Genomic DNA, 19,248 nt, shown 5'->3' with positions numbered 1-19,248 from the left:
TAGAATACAACGAACAAACTATTTGAAGTACCTGAACTTTTTAAGCACAAACGTATGTCTGCCATGTAAAAAGTTAAGTTGGATTTGACAACCCCACAAATTAAAAGAAGAGATAATTCGGTTGCAAATTTAGGGTTGCATGAGGCGGTGAATTTAACCCGATAATCCACAGACTCGCCTTTCTTTCTTTCTCAAGCAACGAATTAAATTAGAAAAAATGTGGGAAAATTTAAAAATTATGATGTTGTTATATATGTCTATTGATCTATGTAACAATAGTCCCAGAAAAAAATCATGGGTTATGGCAACACTGTTGACTTTAGAATACAACGAACAAACTATTTGAAGTACCTGAACTTCTTAGGAAAAAAAATGAGACCAACCCAAGGGCTAACCCTCGTTGGCATTTATTTATAGGAGAAACTCCGCGAGCACCACGCGTCCAAGTTGGGACTTGAACTCGGGTGGGCTGGCAGCAACCTCAGCTGCCCAGCCAACGGGTCGACGCCCCGTCCTCCCGTTGAAGGTGGTTGTTCATGGTGATAGCCAAAGGAATTGATCATCAACGAGGGAAATTTTTCGTTTGTAAACGGTCCCTCCTTTTCTTGTCTCAACACCATCCAAACCATGCTGTCTTCTTTAACGAGGAATAGGCCGCATCCACTCTACTTCTGTTGTATATTGATGAATGTCTAGAGCAGAGGTTGTGAAGTTGCTACTCCAATACTCAACTTTACAATTTAGCTAGTACTGAAGTCTAAGCTCATAAGTTAGAGAGTGTTTGTTTCCAGGGACTTATTGGTCTAGGGACTTAAAAAAGTCCCTATAAGTCCCATCTAAACCAAACAGGAGGGACTTATAGGGACTTAAATGGGCATTTGGGACTTATGAAATAAGACTCTCAAGGAGAGACTTATAGTTGTAATATGGTCTTATAGGGACTTATAAGTCTCAGGAACCAAACAGGTAGGGACTTTTAGGGACTTGGAACTTATAATTTGGGACTAAAAAAAAATCGTAGGACTTATGAACCAAACAGTGCCTTACTTGTCACCACCGATCAAGTTCATGCATGGCTTACTTCCTTATCTTAATTCGCGAGTAAAACATAAATACCTCCTGGGGTTACACACACAGTACACGCCACTCGTAGCAATGGACTAAAGTTTTGGCACATGCACAAACAAAGCAAAAGCGCATCCTTCCAACCTGACCAAGCATTCCAACACAACCAGAACAAAAGACACGGAAGCTCACTTGAAATTGTTCCAAGGAAGCAAAAGTAATTAGGTCCATCGCCTTGACGCCATTCAAACCGCCGTAGCACCAACTAGTCGTGAAGCTGCATCACAAGACAAAGCTTAACAAGACAATCTCATGAGTAGAAGAAGAGCACACTTTGCCCCTCAAATAATTTTTAATGTAGCTGTCCAAATCAGCCAAGCGATAACAGTCAGGATAGATCCACGTCATAAATATGATTTGATCTGGAACTACTACACTAGTGCAATGTCGGAGGCACGGCAAGGCAATCGCATTTTCCCCTTGGGTAAGTGTTTAGCGGCCTGCATAGGACTATCTTATCGTTTAGCTGCTCTTGGCAAAGTTAAGGCCTGATCAGCAAAGCTCTGACTAAGTTGACCTATCCGTAAGGCCTGATAAGGCGCAACATATATACTAGAGCAACCAGCGAAACATAGAGCACCCAAGTACGCAATCACCATGGAGTTCTTTGGTAAGCTGCTTGGTGAATCTGCACGCCCAATGCAGGTTCCACACAACTACTGGAACGCCACATACAAATGTCTAACTAGCTATGCAGAAAAATGAAAAGAAACCACTGCATACTTATCAAACTGCTCAAAGGTAGTCAATGGTGTGCTTACTGTTCATGAGTTCATGTGCATAATCAAAAGCAGTACTGGAGTCTAGTCGATACCTGGCTCTAGTGTAGAAGCTCATGTAGGGCACGACTTTTTCGGCGGATGTCTCTCTGTGTACCTTCTTGCTTAGGCCTGATCTGAGTTCAATTGTGAACAACCCAACCACTGTCTTCAGCAAGATGACACCAACCACATTGGTCTGTTCTTGTTCTATTATATGTTCCCATCTTAATTTGAACTAGTCCAGAAAGTTCAGACCACCACAGCTTGGCAACAGGGCATTCAAAGACCAAGTTAGAAACAACACAACTAAGAAGCAACAGGAACACATAAAACTTGGCGAGAACTTTCAGTTTGCAACAGACCAAAAAGCATTGTACACCATAATCCTAGAAGAGTGCATTTTTTTCAAGACAATAACATCCTCTCTATCAGCAAAGGGTATAAGAACAAATATGCAGCAATTCATGCCACAAAACCGTCAATCAGTTTGAGTTGCACCCATCTCGGACAAACGAACTCAAGTTCTTGTCACGAGCACAAATAGAACAAAAGCGCATCCACCCCAACCAAACTGTTCAGCACAACCAGCAGGAAATAAGACTGAAGTTCACTTCAAATTCTTCCCGGGCAGAAAATGTAAGCCAATCCAAATGTCCTGACGCCATTTGGTTATATCTTAGTTGCATCAACAACTGCACGTGAAGCTTTATCAGATGCTGGCAAAGGCCCCCATACTGCACCATAAGAGACAAGGCTTCATAAGATAACATGATGAGTAGAGAGGAGCACACTGCCGTCAAAATCATTTCATTTCTAGCTGCCCAAATCTACGAAGCAATAGGAGGAAGCATCCACATCACAACACGGTTTAATCTGGACCTACAATGCTGGAAGTACGCAACAATGAAATCGGCTCTTTCATTCGGGCAGGCTCACGGGCAAGTGCCTAGTGCATGCCTGGGACTAGGTTATCCTATCCAAAACACCACAAGGATGTTTGGGTGGCAGAGACCTCTTGGCTCACAGCAAAGCTCTCATCACTTAACTGATTTGCAAACTGCTCTTGCCAATCTTAGGACATGATCAGCAAAGTTTTAATTAAGGCTTACCGGCTAGTAAAGCCAATCAGCGCAACATATAATAGCGCACCAATGAAACATAAACAACCATGGAATTCTTTAGTCAGCTGCCTAGCTAATGTGCCCAACGCCAATTCCACATGACTAATGTATCTTTTCCTCTGGCTTCTATCGACACAAAGACAACATGCCACTAGTAGAAAAGGGGGCACTGGTCCACGCCGGGTCAGTCCATTAGTCCCGGTTCAATCTAGAACCGGGACCAATGGTGGCATTGGACCCGGTTCGTGAGCCCCGAGGGCCGGCCGGGCCACCTGGGCCATTGGTCCCGGTTCGTCTGAACCTTTTGATCCCAATTGGTGGAACGAACCGGGACCAATGAGCCTCGCTCCTGGCCCACTACCATTGTTCCCGGTTGGTGCCACGAACCGGGACCAAAGGCTGCCCTTTAGTCCCGGTTCAAGCCACCAACCAGGACCAATGAGTTACCTATATATACCCCCTCGCGTAAGAGCAGAGCACACTGCTCTATTTTTTCTGGCAGCCGCGAGGGGGAGAGAGCTTGGTGGTGCTCTAGCTCACCTCCTATGCACACAAGGTGTTCGATGGAATGCCCGAGCCACACTACTTAAGCTTTCTCCTCTCCAAGCTCGACCTCCGAGCTCCATTTTCCTCAGTATTTGTCTAGGTTTAGTGGTCGTCACGCCTCGTACCCGTCTTCACCGCCGTCGATCACCCGCGCCGATCTCATCGCCGGCACCATCGTGGTGAGCCTCTTGTTCTTATCTTCTTTCTGAAAGGAAAAAATATCCTTACTTGTATGTTTAGACAGATACTTATATTATTTTCTTACTTTTATTATTGCATCTTATATAGTGTGATGGTTTTGGTATCCGCCCCCGTCGGCCCTCGTCCTGTCTATGATTCGGATGTGGTATATATTATCTTTTCATAACTATTGGTTCATTTATTGTTTATAAAAATTATGCCTACCAACATTGACATAGATTTTATTTATCTAGGAGGTTGTTGAACCGAAAATTCCAACCGACCCTATTGTCGAGAGGTTAAATTTAGTTGAAGAAGAAAACAATTTCTTGAAGGAAAAAATAAGAAAAATTAAGGAGAAGAAGATGATATTGGAGTTGCATGTTGCGGATGTCGTCGATGATCACAAGATCAAGATGGATGCAATGCGCTTGAAGATTAGAAAGATTAAAAAATATGTCATTCATACCGAGGCTTGGTATCATTATGTCGTTGGATCAGTTGTTACCTCGGTTGCGATTATGATCACATTTGTTTTTGCATTGAAATGTTTTACATAGTTTCAATGTATGATTTAATTAATTTAGATGCTCTGCAGAGCTTTATGTTGTTCTGTAATAATTTTCGCTTGAAGATGAGAACTATGTATGTACTTTGGTTTTAATATGATGATGAACTTCTATTAATTTGGTCACTTAGTTATCTATTCATGATGTTTTGTGATGATTTTTGACACACTTAATTATATATAATGCACGCAGATGAACCGGCAATGGATGTACGGTAACAGACGCACCTCCGAGTACATTAAGGGCGTGCATGATTTTCTCGAAGTGGCTGAGGCAAACAAGCAGAATGGTTTTATGTGTTGTTCATGCCCTATATGTGGGAATACGAAGTCTTACTCTGACCGGAAAATCCTTCACACCCACCTGCTTTATAAGGGTTTCATGCCACACTATAATGTTTGGATGAGGCACGGAGAAATAGGGGTTATGATGGAAGACAGCGAAGAAGAAGAGTACGATGACAACTATGTACCCCCTGAATACGGTGATGCTACTGAACATCAAGAGGAAGCAGACAATGTGCACGATGATGCTGCAACGGGCGAAGCTGCTGAAGATCAAGAGGAACCAGACGATGTGCCCGATGATGATGATCTCCGCCGGGTCATTGTCGATGCAAGGATGCAATGTGAAAGTCAAAAGGAGAAGCTGAAGTTCGATCGCATGTTAGAGGATCACAAAAAATGGTTGTACCCCAATTGCGAAGATGGCAACACAAAGCTCGGTACCGTACTGGAATTGCTGCAGTGGAAGGCAGAGAATGTTGTGCCAGACAAAGGATTTGAGAAGCTACTGAAAATATTGAAGAAGAAGCTTCCAAAGGATAACGAATTGCCCGACAGTACATACATACACAACAAAAAAGGTCGTATTCCCTCTAGGATTGGAGGTGCAGAAGATACGTGCATGCCCTAATGACTACATCCTCTACCGCGGTGCGTACAAGGATCTGAACGCATGCCCGGTATGTGGTGCATTACAGTATAAGATCAGACGAGATGACCCTGGTGATGTTGACGGTGACCCCCCCAGGAAGAGGGTTCCTGCGAAGGTGATGTGGTATGCTCCTATAATACCACGGTTGAAACGTCTGTTCAGAAATAGAGAGCATGCCAAGTTGATGCGATGGCACAGTGAGGACCGTAAGAAAGACGGGAAGTTGAGAGCACCGGCTGACGGGTCGCAGTGGAGAAAAATCGAGAGAAAGTACTGGGCTGAGTTTGCACGTGACCCAAGGAACGTATGGTTTGCTTTAAGCGCGGATGGCATTAATCCTTTCCGGGAGCAGAGCAGCAATCACAGCACCTGGCCCGTGACTCTATGTATATATAACCTTACTTCTTGGATGTGCATGAAGCAGAAGTTCATTATGATGCCAGTTCTCATCCAAGGCCCTAACCAACCTGACAACGACATTGATGTGTACCTAAGGCCATTACTTCAAGAACTTTTACAGCTGTGAAATGGAAACGGTGTACGTATGTGGGATGAGCACAAACAGGAGGAATTTGACCTAAAGGCGTTGCTATTCGTGACCATCAATGATTGACCCGCTCTCAGTAACATTTCAGGACAGACAAACAAGGGATACCACGCATGCACGCATTGTTTACTTGACACCGAAAGTATATACCTGGGAAGCTGCAGGAAGAATGTGTACCTGGGCCATCGTTGATTTCTTCCGACCAACCATCAATGTCGAAAGAAAGGCAAGCATTTCGAAGGCGAGGCAGATCACCGGAAGAAGCCCGCCATGCGTACCGGTGATCACGTACTTGCTATGGTCAATGATTCACACGTAATCTTTGAAAAGGGTCCCGGCGCACTAGCTGTTCTGAATGACGCTGGGGGCCACGCACCCATGTGGAAGAAGAAATCTATATTTTGGGACCTACCCTACTGGAAAGACCTAGAAGTCTGCTCTTCAATTGACGTGATGCACGTGACGAAGAACCTTTGCGTGAACCTGCTAGGCTTCTTGGGCATGTATGGAAAGACAAAAGATACAGCTGAGGCACGGGAGTACCTGCAACGTTTACACGAAAAAGACTGTAACATCCCAATTTTCAATTTGGATGTTTATAATAGATCATTCATATGCATCCATGATTTATGCATTTTGCCCCATTTGTTTTATTTGATTTTTGATCCAAGGAACTTTGAGCAACTCAAGGACCAAAAGAGAGAGTTGGAAGTTTCCCTAAAAACCAATTTTGAATTTTTTTTCGAAGTTGGGAGTTTGGATCAAATTTAGTTTCACCAAAAAGATTCATTTCCATTATATCAAAAATAAAATAAAGAGAGAAGATAAAATGACTTCTTCAAAAACACAAAGAAAATATTGAAAATTGAATTTGGAACCAAAATATATTTGTTGAGTTTTATTTGTAATTTATTTTATTAGCACATAAAAAAATTTATTTTTGAAAACTTGCAATTTTAGGCCAGATAAAAGTTCACTAGGTCATATATAAGACCATATAACTATGTGAATTTTATGGGAGTTTTTAGGCTAATTATTATTTGTCTTTTGGTGCTTCAATGCTGCTGTAAAAAAACGATTTAAAAAAAAAAACAGGCGGCCCAGCTAGCGCCAGCCAGCCCAGCCAGCGAGCCGAGCGAGGCTCCAGCGCTCACTCAGCGCCCAGCCCCACAGCCCCACCTGGAAAAAAAGGTCGTTCGCCTCAGCGCCCCACGCACGTTTTCTGTTCGCTAGTTCGTTTCCTCTCCAGAACAGAAACTTAAGCTTTCCTGCTCCTGACTTTGCTTCGGTTCCAATTCCTAAAAATCAATTCTCCAACTCACTTCACATTCAAGAAAGATTCCTATAAATAGCCACGACTCTTCTCGACCGATTCAGTCGAAAATCTCTCGCCAAAACTATCTCCAGACGACGCACTCGACGTTTCAATCTCGCCTCAGAAGCTGCAGTTCATCGCAAGTTTCCGACACCGATGAGCCGTCCCGAGCCTTATCCTTTTTGTTTCCGACTTCTCTCGATCCCTACAACCGTTTTGACAAGGTCTCGCGCTCCCTCTTCATCTACAGAGGCCACCTCGACCACGTTGTCTTGACCGGAGCACCCGGAGCACCGAGCTTCGCCGCTTTGTTTCGTCGCCGTTCGTCGTCCCTGATCATCACTGACTACACTACCGGACGAGAAACTCTCCACCGCATCGCCTAGACACCTCCGCTGCCGCCCACAATCGCCGGAGCCGCCTCCATCACCACGCCACAGCCGCCCTAGTGTACGTACATTTATCTATAGGTTTCAGTTTGTTTCAGTCTAAAAAAACGTTTTCTTTATGGATCGGCCACCCTCTTCAAATCTAGCAGCAAACACCAGCCCAACCAAGCACAGAGCGCCACTTGTCGCCGGCCGAAATTAGTTGTTTTTCAGATAAATTCATATTTCAGATTTCTGTCAGATTTTTCTTTTAGCGTATCTTTTAATCTATAGATCCAAATTAGGTGATTCTTTTTCGTACTAGTTCATAAAAATCCCCTCTATCCAGGGAACCAAACGAAAAATATTTTTGAAAATTTTAATATTTGAATTCAAACAGATCTGAATTCAAACTTCGTTAGGCTGTAACTCGAGTTTCGTAACTCCGTTTTAGGTGATTCTTTTTGCAAATCGAAGCTCGTGGCGTGTATTTTCTGTTAAACCCAAACACACATATTTTTGCTACTATAAAAATTACGTTCTGTACAGAAACTTTATTTGGATGTTTTGGAGTTTTTTGAAGTCTTTCATTTGTTTTCTTTTTGGATCTTTGCTTATATGCTTATGTATGTTATTGCTTGCTTACGCTAGATCATCCGGAGTGCGAAGCTTGCTACTACGAATCTTTACAGTTTAATGAACGTCAGCAAGGCAAGTTCACACTTTGATCATAATTTTTTAATACTCAGTTTTTACTATGCATTAGTTTAACCCTCAAAGATTGCACGGATAGGATTGAGAACATGTGTATATGCTATGTAGTCCATGTGGTAGGAACCTATGACCTTTGATCACCCCGGGAATTTTCGTTATGTCATATATTGGTTAGCCATGCTCGTAGACGGGGATTGGTATGAGTGATCCATGCAAGTTGCGAGAGATAATAATTTTGGGACAACATAAGGTGGCAACTTTAATACACATCTGGGTGGATTGTTTGGGGCACTTGGAGTAACCAGTGCTTGCCCAAGGGGAATCCCGGAGTACCCATGTGATTACCCTAGGTCCGCCACCCAGGCTCAAAGGGATCATAACATATTTCATGCCTAGAAACTTCCGTATGCAGCCACAAGCCATTATGGACTCTGGCATAGTTGAGTAATTTGTGTGACCTCTTTACGTGGTAGACTAGCTGATGTAGGGGAAAGTAGGTGTACCGGTCTACCCAGGGTTAAGGGTAAACGCTTCTGAAAGGCTATGTCTCGATCTTCCGATCATGGAGGTGGTCGAGTATTGTGGGGAAAAGTGCGCAAACCTCTGCAGAGTGTACAAACTAATCATGATTAGCCGTGTCCCCGGTTACGGACATCTTGAGTATCTAGAAGTGAATTATTGGTTGATCTCATCACTCTATTTAATGAAATTATTGGGTTACTAATAACTTGGGAATTTTGGGATTGAGTTGAAGGAACCTTCTCAATAATGGCATTTTAATTTAGTAGTAAGAAAAAAAATTATTCCTTTGTTGTAGGGTAAATTTGGCTTTATGCAAAAATTAAACTTAGAGCCTTCACCAGCTAAATTTGCATATAGAGATAAAAAAAATTTCATTATTATTCTATGGTGTGAAATTGCCAACATATTCCATGTGCTGACCTACACGGCTGCAACGTATCATGTTGCGGACTTTTCCGACGAGGATTAAAGGTGCGATAGGTCGTTGTTCTGCACTTAGTTTGCCGTGGAGTTGGATGGACTCATTTACCTTCAATGCTTTCGCACTTATTTTATTTTAAATGGCCTTTGGCCATATTATTGTAATAAATACTCTTTTGAGGATCTCGATGTAAGAAAGTGTGTGATTGAACTCTGTTATAATTCCTCGAGTACTGTGTGTGTCAACATACCGATTCAGGGATGACACATAAGCACAGAGACTTCGATCCATTTGGGTCGGGTCGCTACAAGATGGTATCAGAGCACACGCTGACTGTAGGACACGACCACTAGGAAATGGAAAGCCATAGGAAGAAAACTCTATTTTATGACTTCCTTCAATATCCGTTGGTCCATACAGAGTTGACTTTGATTTGAGAAGATTTAGTTCAGACCACCACTACCAAGTTGAGTCCAATGAATGATTGCGGTAGAATGAAGAGATCATATCTCTTGTGGATATGGCCTTACCTGTAGGTTTTTGCTTGTGTGGTGTGATATGTGTGAATTGCTTGATTTGAAATTTTCTTGCTATCATAAACATATGGGTAGTGATTTCTCTCATTAGGCCCTTGTTCTATTCTAATTTCTCATCCACTCTAAACCTAACAGATGCCTCCAAGACGTGATCCGGAATTCCCACCGGAACTTACTCAGTTGATCCAGAACCAAAATGCCCTCATGTAGCTACTCATCCAGAATCAGAACCAGAACAACAACAACCCACCGCCACCACCCCCGGTCGACAATCTTACCCGTTTCCTTAGGTTGAATCCACCAGTGTTCTCTAGCAGCACGGAGCCGATTGTTGCAGATGACTGGCTTCGCAAGATCGGAAGAGAGCTGACCACCGCAGGATGCACTGACGCTGAGAAGGTGCGCTTTGCCGCACATCAACTGGATGGACCAGCAGCCTCGTGGTGAGAGAATTACACCACCACATTCCCCATAGCCAATGTGACTTGGGATCAGTTCTAGCAGGCGTTCCATACCGCACATGTTTCAGCCGGAGCTATGAGTCTGAAGAAGCGTGAGTTCCGCAACTTACGCCAGGGAAATCGTTCTGTTGGTGATTATGTGGAGGAATTCAACAAGTTATCCAGGTATGCTCCCGGAGACGTGGCTGATGATGCCGCTAAGCAGGAGAAATTTCTGGAGGGACTAAACGATGATCAGGGACTTCAGCTGACTGTGGCTACCTTTAACAATTATCAAGAGTTGGTTAACAAGGCTCTCATTCTGGAAGGCAAGCAGCAGCAGGTGGAGAATCGCAAGAGGAAGTACGGACAGGGAAAGTACAACTCTGGTGTTCAGCAGAAGCCTCGCTATACCCCGTACTCGGGAAATAATGGATCAGGATCCGGCAAGTATGGTGGACACACTCACCATAACCATGGAGGACATTCACATCATGGATGGAATGGACACAACCGTAATGGCCATAGGAATGGCAATGGGAATGGAGGAAACAACAATCAGCATCAGTCGAACCCCGCTACACCGGCAAAGAAGGATCTGAGCCACATTACCTGTTTCAAGTGCGGGAAAACTGGACACTACGCCACCGATTGCCCTGAGGCGAAGAACGGGAATGGAAATGGAAGCTCTGGAAGCAAGAAGACCAATCCTTTCACCAGAGGTCAGGTGAACCATGTCAATGTGGAGGAAGTTTATGACCAGCCTGACATCGTTGTTGGTAAGTTCTTGGTTAATTCATTTACAGCCCTTGTTCTTTTTGACACTAGTGCATCACATTCATTCATATCAAGGGGGTTTGTGGATAAGTTTAAGTTGCCGACCGTAGCCCTTAAGTCACCTATGTTAGTGAGTTCCCCAGGAGCAGAGTATATGGCTAGTCGGGGATGTTTTCAGTTGCCATTGACCATAGGGAGACACGTTTTCCCCACAGACCTCATCATCCTAGAATCACAAGGATTGGACGTAATTCTAGGCATGGACTGGCTATCCAAGTATGAAGGGAATATTGATTGTGCCCGTAAGTCGATCCTTCTCACCACCCCAGAGGGGAAACAGATCAAGTATATTTCGAGGCATACACCAAGGAGGACTCAAGTGAACTCTCTTTCGGGAGTTGTTCAGGAGGAAGTGCCAGTTCTGAAGGATTATCCCGATGTATTCCCCGAGGAATTGCCCGGCATGCCACCGGATCGGGACATAGAGTTTTTGATCGAATTGTTACCAGGCACCGGACTAATATCCAAGAGACCGTACCGGATGCCCGCAAATGATCTGGAGGAAATTAAGAAGCAGATTAAGGAATTATTGGAGAAAGGTTATATTAGACCGAGTTCATCACCTTGGGGAGCACCACTGCTTTTAGTTGAGAAGAAGGATGGAACCTTGAGAATGATTGTAGATTATCGTGCGCTAAACGAGGTGACGATTAAGAACAAATACCCTCTACCAATGATCAATGATTTGTTTGACCAGCTACAAGGAGCAAAAGTTTTCTCCAAGATCGATCTTCGATCAGGATATCACCAGCTGAAGATTCGAGAACAGGATATACCCAAGACATCCTTTACCACGAGATATGGGCTTTATGAGTATATGGTCATGTCTTTTGGTTTGACTAATGCCCCTGCCTATTTTATGAGTATGATGAATAAGGTATTCATGGAGTTCTTGGATAAGTTTGTTGTGGTATTCATTGATGACATATTGATTTACTCGAAGAATGAAGAAGAACACAAGGAACATTTGCGCTTGGTTCTAGAGAACCTTAGGGAACATCAATTATACGCAAAGTTCAGCAAGTGCAAATTCTGGTTGAAGGAAGTCGGATTTCTCGGACATGTTATATCAGGAGAAGGAATAGCAGTAGACCCCACCAAGGTTGAAGCCGTCACCGACTGGAAGGCACCCACCTCAGTCGGAGAGATTCGTAGTTTTCTTGGACTTGCAGGATATTACCGGAGGCTTATTGAGAATTTCTCCAAGATCACGAAGCCCATGACAGAGTTATTGAAGAAAGACACTAAGTTTGTTTGGACCGACGAATGTGAGGCCAGTTTCCAGGAGCTAAAGAAACGTTTGGTCACAGCCCCAGTGCTAATTCTTCCAAATATACGCAAGGATTTCCAAGTATATTGCGACGCTTCTCATCAGGGACTTGGAGGTGTTCTTATGCAAGAAGGAAGAGTTGTTTCATATGCCTCGCGTCAGCTTCGACCTCATGAGCGGAATTATGCCACACATGATTTGGAGTTAGCAGGCGTAGTGCACGCACTCAAGACCTGGAGACATTTTCTTATTAGAAATAGGTGTGATGTTTACACAGATCACAAGAGTTTGAAATACATCTTCACGCAGAAGGAGTTGAACCTCAGGCAGAGAAGATGGTTGGAGCTCGTAAAGGATTATGACATGAAATTGCACTATCACCCAGGAAAGGCCAATGTTGTGGCAGATGCATTGAGCCGCAAGAGTTATGTCAATACTCTCACAGCAGGAGGACTACCTCATGAGTTAATTGATGATCTCAGAGATCTTCGATTGGAGATAGTACCACGAGGTTTTGCTGCCGCAATGGAAATTCAATCCACTTTGTTGGGAAAGATCCGAGAAGCCCAGAAGTTAGACAAAGGTATTGCAGAGATAAAGGGAAGGATGAACCAAGGAAAGGCAGAAGGATTTCGTGAGGATGAACATGGAACCTTATGGTTTGAGCAGCGTATTTACGTGCCAAATGACCCAGAGATCGGGAAATTGATTCTTCAGGAGGCTCATGATTCGCCTTACTCGATACACCCACGCAACACCAAGATGTATTTAGACTTGAAGGAAAGTTTCTGGTGGACGGGTATGAAGAAGGATATTGCCGAGTATGTTGCAGTATGTGACGTATGTCAGAGGGTTAAGGCAGAGCACCAGAAACCAGCAGGATTACCTCATCCTTTGCCGATACCAGATTGGAAGTGGGACAATCTTTGCATGGACTTCATTACAGGATTACCCAGGACCCGATCAGGCTATGATTCTATTTGGGTAGTGGTTGATCGCTTGACTAAGGTAGCTCACTTCATCCCCGTGAAAACCACATATACAAGTGCTAAGTTAGCCAAGATATACATGACCAGGATTGTATGTCTGCATGGAGTTCCGAGGACCATCGTATTAGATAGAGGAACACAATTTACCTCAAAGTTTTTGCATCAGTTACACGAAACTTTGGGTACCAGGCTGGAGTTCAGTACAGCTTTTCATCCATAGACAGATGGACAAACCGAGAGAGTCAATCAGATTTTGGAGGACATGTTGAGAGCTTGTGCGCTAGATTATGGATCTAGTTGGGATGATAATTTGCCTTACGCAGAGTTCTCATATAACAACAGCTATCAAGCTAGTTTGAAAATGGCCCCTTTCGAAGCTTTGTACGGAAGAAGGTGCAGGACACCATTGATGTGGGATGAAGTTGGAGACCGTAAATGATTCGGACCAGATTTAATTAGAGATTCGGAGCAGAAAGTCAAATTGATCCGTGACAGACTCAAAATAGCCCAATCCAGAGAAGAGTTATGCCGATACTAAATGCAAGGAGGTAACCTATGAAGTCGGAGATAGAGCATATCTGCGTGTGTCGCCACTTCGAGGAGTTAAACGATTTGGAGTCAAAGGAAAGTTAGCACCACGGTTTGTGGGGCCGTACAGAGTTTTAGAACGCATGGGTGAAGTTGCCTACAAGTTGGAATTACCCGAAGCCTTGTCAGGAGTTCATGATGTGTTTCACGTTTCCCAGTTGAAGAAGTGCCATGCAGAGATGGCCGATATTCCTCTAAGAGATACAGTGCCACTGGAGGCCATACAGTTGGATAGTGATCTGACCTATAAGGAGAAGCCCGTCAAGATTCTCGAGACTGCAAGCAGGGTTACCCGCAACAAGGTCATCAAGTTTTGCAAGGTTCAGTGGAGTCATCACACTGAGGAAGAAGCCACTTGGGAACGAGAAGATGATCTCCGACAGGACCACCCACACCTTTTTGGTAGCCAACCCGAATCTCGAGGGCGAGATTCATCTTTAGGGGGTAGGTTTGTAACATCCCAATTTTTAATTTAGATGTTTATAATAGATCATTCATATGCATCCATGATTTATGCATTTTGCCCCATTTGTTTTATTTGATTTTTGATCCAAGGAACTTTGAGCAATTCAAGGACCAAAAGAGAGAGTTGGAAGTTTCCCTAAAAACCAATTTTAATTTTTTTTTTCAAAGTTGGGAGTTTGGATCAAATTTAATTTCACCAAAAAATTTCATTTCCATTATATCAAAAATAAAATAAAGAGATAAGATAAAATGACTTCTTCAAAAACACAAAGAAAATATTGGAAATTGAATTTGGAACCAAAATATATTTGTTGAGTTTTATTTGCAATTTATTTTATTAGCACATCAAAAAGATTATTTTTGAAAACTTGCAATTTTAGGCCAGATAAAAGTTCACTAGGTCATATATAAGACCATATAACTATGTGAATTTTATGGGATTTTTTAGGCTAATTATTATTTGTCTTTTGGTGCTTTAATGCTGCTGTAAAAAAACGATTTAAAAAAAACAGCCGGCCCAGCTAGCGCCACCAGCCCAGCCAGCGAGCCGAGCGAGGCTCCAGCGCTCACTCAGCGCCCAGCCCCACAGCCCCACCTGAAAAAAAAAGTGTCGTTCGCCTCAGCGCCCCACGCATGTTTCCTGTTCGCTCGTTTCGTTTCCTCTCAACAGAAACGTAAGCGTTCCTGCTCCTGACTTTGCTTCATTTCCAATTCCTAAAAATCAATTCTCCAACTCACTTCACGTCCAAGAAAGATGTCCTATAAATAGCCACGACTCTCCTCGACCGATTCAGTCGAAAATCTCTCGCCAAAACTATCTCTAGACGACGCACTCGACGTTTCAATCTCGCCTCAGAAGCTGCAGTTCATCGCAAGTTTCCGACGCCGGTGAGCCGTCCCGAGCCTTATCCTTTTTATTTCCGACTTCTCTCGATCCCTACAACCGTTTTGACAAGGTCTCGCGCTCCATCTTCATCTACAGAGGCCACCTCGACCACGTTGTCTTCACCGGAGCACCCGGAGCACCGAGCTTCGCCGCTTTGTTTCGTCGCCGTTCGTCGTCCCCGATCATCACCGACTACACCACCAGACGAGAAACTCTCCACCGCATCGCCTAGACACCTCCGCTGCCGCCCACGATCGCCGGAGCCGCCCCCACCACCACACTACAGCCGCCCTAGTGTACGTACATTTATCTGTAGGTTTCAGTTCGTTTCAGTCAAAAAAATATTTTCTTTATGGATCGGCCGCCCTCTTCAAATCTAGAAGGAAACACCAGCCCAACCAAGCACAGAGCGCCACTTGTCGCCGGCCGAAATTAGTTTTTTTCCAGATAAATTCACATTTCAGATTTCTGTCAGATTTTTCTTTTAGCGTATCTTTTAATCTATAGATCCAAATTAGGTGATTATTTTTCCTACTAGTTCATAAAAATCCCCTCTATCCAGAGAACCAAATGAAAAATATTTTTGAAAATTTTAAAATTCGAATTCAAACAGATCTGAATTCAAACTTCGTTAGGCCGTAACTCGAGTTTCGTCACTCCATTTTAGGTGATTCTTTTTGCAAATCGAAGCTCGTGACGTGTATTTTCTGTTAAATCCAAACACACATATTTTTGCTACTATAAAAATTATGTTCTTTACAGAAACTTTATTTGGATGTTTTGGAGTTTTTCGAAGTCTTTCATTTGTTTTCTTTTTGGATCTTTGCTTGTATGCTTATGTATGTTATTGCTTGCTTACGCTAGATTATCCGGAGTGTGAAGCTTGCTACTACGAATCTTTACAGTTCAACGAACGTCAGCAAGGCAAGTTCACACTTTGATCATAATTTGATCATAATTTTTTAATACCCAGTTTTTACTATGCATTAGTTTAACCCTCAAAGATTGCACGGATAGGATTGGGAACATGTGGATATGCTATGTAGTTCATGTGGTCGGAACCTATGACCTTTGATCACCCCGGGAATTTTCGTTATGTCATATATTGGTTAGCCATGCTCGTAGACGGGGATTGGTATGAGTGATCCATGCAAGTTGTGAGAGATAATAATTTTGGGACAACATAAGGTGGCAACTTTAATACACATCTGGGTGGATTGTTTGGGGCACCTGGAGTAACCAGTGCTTGCCCAAGGGGAATCCCGGAGTACCCGTGTGATTACCCTAGGTTCGCCACCCAGACTCAAAGGGATCATAAGATATTTCATGCCTAGAAACTTTCGTATGCAGCCACAAGCCATTATGGGCTTTGACATAGTTGAGTAAGTTGTGTGACCTCTTTACGTGGTAGACAAGCTGATGTAGGGGAAAGTAGGTGTACCGGTCTACCCAGGGTTAAGGGAAAACGCTTCTGAAAGGCTATGTCTCGATCTTCCGATCATGGAGGTGGTCGAGTCTTGTGGGGAAAAGTGCGCAAACCTCTGCAGAGTGTACAAACTAATCATGATTAGCCGTGTCCCCGGTTACGAACATCTTGAGTATCTAGAAGTGAATTATTGGTTGATCTCATCACTCTATTTAATGAAATTATTGGGTTACTAATAACTTGAGAATTTTGGGATTGAGTTGGAGGAACCTTCTCAATAATGACATTTTAATTTAGTAGTAAGAACAAAATTATTCCTTTGTTGTAGGGTAAAATTGGCTTTATGCAAAAATTAAACTTAGAGCCTCCACCAGCTAAATTTGCATATAGAGATATTTTTTTAATTATTATTCTATGGTGTGAAATTGCCAGCATATTCCATGTGCTGACCTACACGGCTGCAACGTCTCATGTTGCCGACTTTTCCGACGAGGATTAAAGGTGCGATAGGTCGTTGTTCTGCACTCAGTTTGCCGTGGAGTTGGATGGACTCATTTACCTTTGATGCTTCCGCACTTATTTTATTTTAGATGGCCTTTGGCCATATTATTGTAATAAATACTCTTTTGAGGATCTCGATGTAATAAAGTGTGTGATTGAACTCTGTTATAATTCCTCGAGTATTGTGTGTGTCAGCATACCGATCCAGGGATGACACATAAGCATAGAGATTTCGATCCATTTGGGTCGGGTCGCTACAAAGACGGCATGCCTCCAAAGCAGTATGAAGGTCCTGCCAGCTATGCTCTTACCAAAGAAGAGAAGGAAATCTTCTTCAAATGCCTGCTTAGTATGAAGGTCCCGACTGGCTTCTCGTCGAATATAAAGGGAATAAGAAATATGACAGAGAAAAAGTTCCAGAACCTAAAGTCTCATGACTGCCACGTGATTATGACGCAACTGCTTCCGGTTGCATTGAGGGGGCTTCTATCAGAAAACGTCCGATTAGCCATTGTGAAGCTATGTGCATTCCTCAATGCAATCTCTCAGAAGGTGATCGATCCAGAAATCATACCAAGGCTAAGGAGTGATGTGGTGCAATTTCTTGTCAATTTCGAGCTGGTGTTCCCACCATCCTTCTTCAATATCATGACGCACGTCCTAGTTCATCTAGTCGACGAGATTGTCATTCTGGGCCCCGTATTTCTACACAATATGTACCCCTTTGAGAGGTTCATGGGAGTCCTAAAGAAATATGTCCGTAACCGTGCTAGGCCAGAAGGAAGCATCTCCATGGGCCATCAAACAGAGGATGTCATCGGGTTTTGTGTTGACTTCATTCCTGGCCTTAAGAAGATAGGTCCCCCTAAATCACGGTATGAGGGGAGACTGACTGGAAAAGGCACACTTGGAAGGGACTCAATAATATGCAGGGACGGATATTCTTGGTCTCAAGCACGCTACACAGTTCTACAAAACTCTACCTTGGTGACCCCGTATGTCGATGAACACAAGAATAGTCTGCGCTCCAAACATCCGGAGTAGTGCGACGACTGGATTACATGTGAACACATCAGGACTTTCAGTAGTTGGTTGGAAACATGTCTCAGAGGTGACAACACTGTTTGTGATGAGTTGTACTTGTTGTCTAGGGGACCATCTTCGACTGTTACGATTTGGAAAGGATACGAGATAAATGGGAATACATTTTACACGATTGACCAAGATAAAAAGAGCACCAACCAAAACAGCGGTGTCCGCTTTGATGCAACAACCGAGAGGGGAAAGGACACGTATTATGGTTACATAGTGGACATATGGGAACTTGAATACGGACATGATTTTAAGGTTCCTTTGTTTAAGTGCAAATGGGTCAATCTGTCAGGAGGCGGGGTATAGGTAGACCCACAGTACGGAATGACAACAGTGGATCTGAAAAATCTTGGGTACACTGACAAACCGTTCGTCCTAGCCAATGATATGGCACAGGTTATCTATGTGAAGGACATGTCTACTAGACCGAGAAAAAGAAAAGATAAGGAAGCGAATACATCATACGATGAGCCAAAGCGCCACATAGTTCTTTCAGGAAAAAGGGACATCATGGGAGTGGAGGGCAAGACAGACATGTCTGAAGATTATGAAAAGTTTCATGAAATTTCTCCCTTCAAAGTCAAGGCTAACCCCAACATCCTGATAAATGATGAAGATTATCCATGGTTACGGCGCAATAAGCAAATGACACAAGCGAAGAAAAAGTGAAGACTTTCTCCCGCAACTATTATGATGATACCATGCCAACTTTGTAACAGACGAAATTATGATACCATGCCAACTTTCAACTTTCAACTTTTTCAGAGTTCATTTGGAATGCTTTAATGTTTTATGGTTCGGCCCTCGTAATACCATTAATCCCGGTTCGCTCTTTTTCTAAAACTAAAAGCAAAAAGAATTAAAAAAAATAAAGCAAAAAACAAAAGAAAATAAATAATGCAGAAAGCAAAACAAAAAAACTGGGAAAAAAATAGCAACAATAAGTATTTTGTTGTAAGTAGAAACAAAATAAAATAAATAAAGCAAGAAACAAAAAAAAGTGTTTTCAAATTTGAGAACTAATGGCACTAACAGAAAGTTTATAATTTTTCTAAAACTAAAAGCAAAATGAATTAAAAAATAAAGCAAAAAA

General features: G+C 43.0%; 2 pseudogenes; both read right to left on the bottom strand.

Moving 5' to 3' along the window:
• Window positions 1-1,962, bottom strand: part of LOC119292836 — an 8,655-nt pseudogene extending 6,693 nt beyond the window's left edge.
• A 593-nt stretch (window positions 1,963-2,555) lies between these two features.
• LOC119292835 overlaps window positions 2,556-19,248 on the bottom strand; it is a 40,388-nt pseudogene continuing 23,695 nt past the window's right edge.

This window comes from Triticum dicoccoides, chromosome 4B (assembly GCF_002162155.2).
Source record: "Triticum dicoccoides isolate Atlit2015 ecotype Zavitan chromosome 4B, WEW_v2.0, whole genome shotgun sequence".
Classification (NCBI taxonomy): Eukaryota; Viridiplantae; Streptophyta; class Magnoliopsida; order Poales; family Poaceae; genus Triticum; species Triticum dicoccoides.
This window is presented reverse-complemented; position numbering and strand designations above follow the sequence as displayed.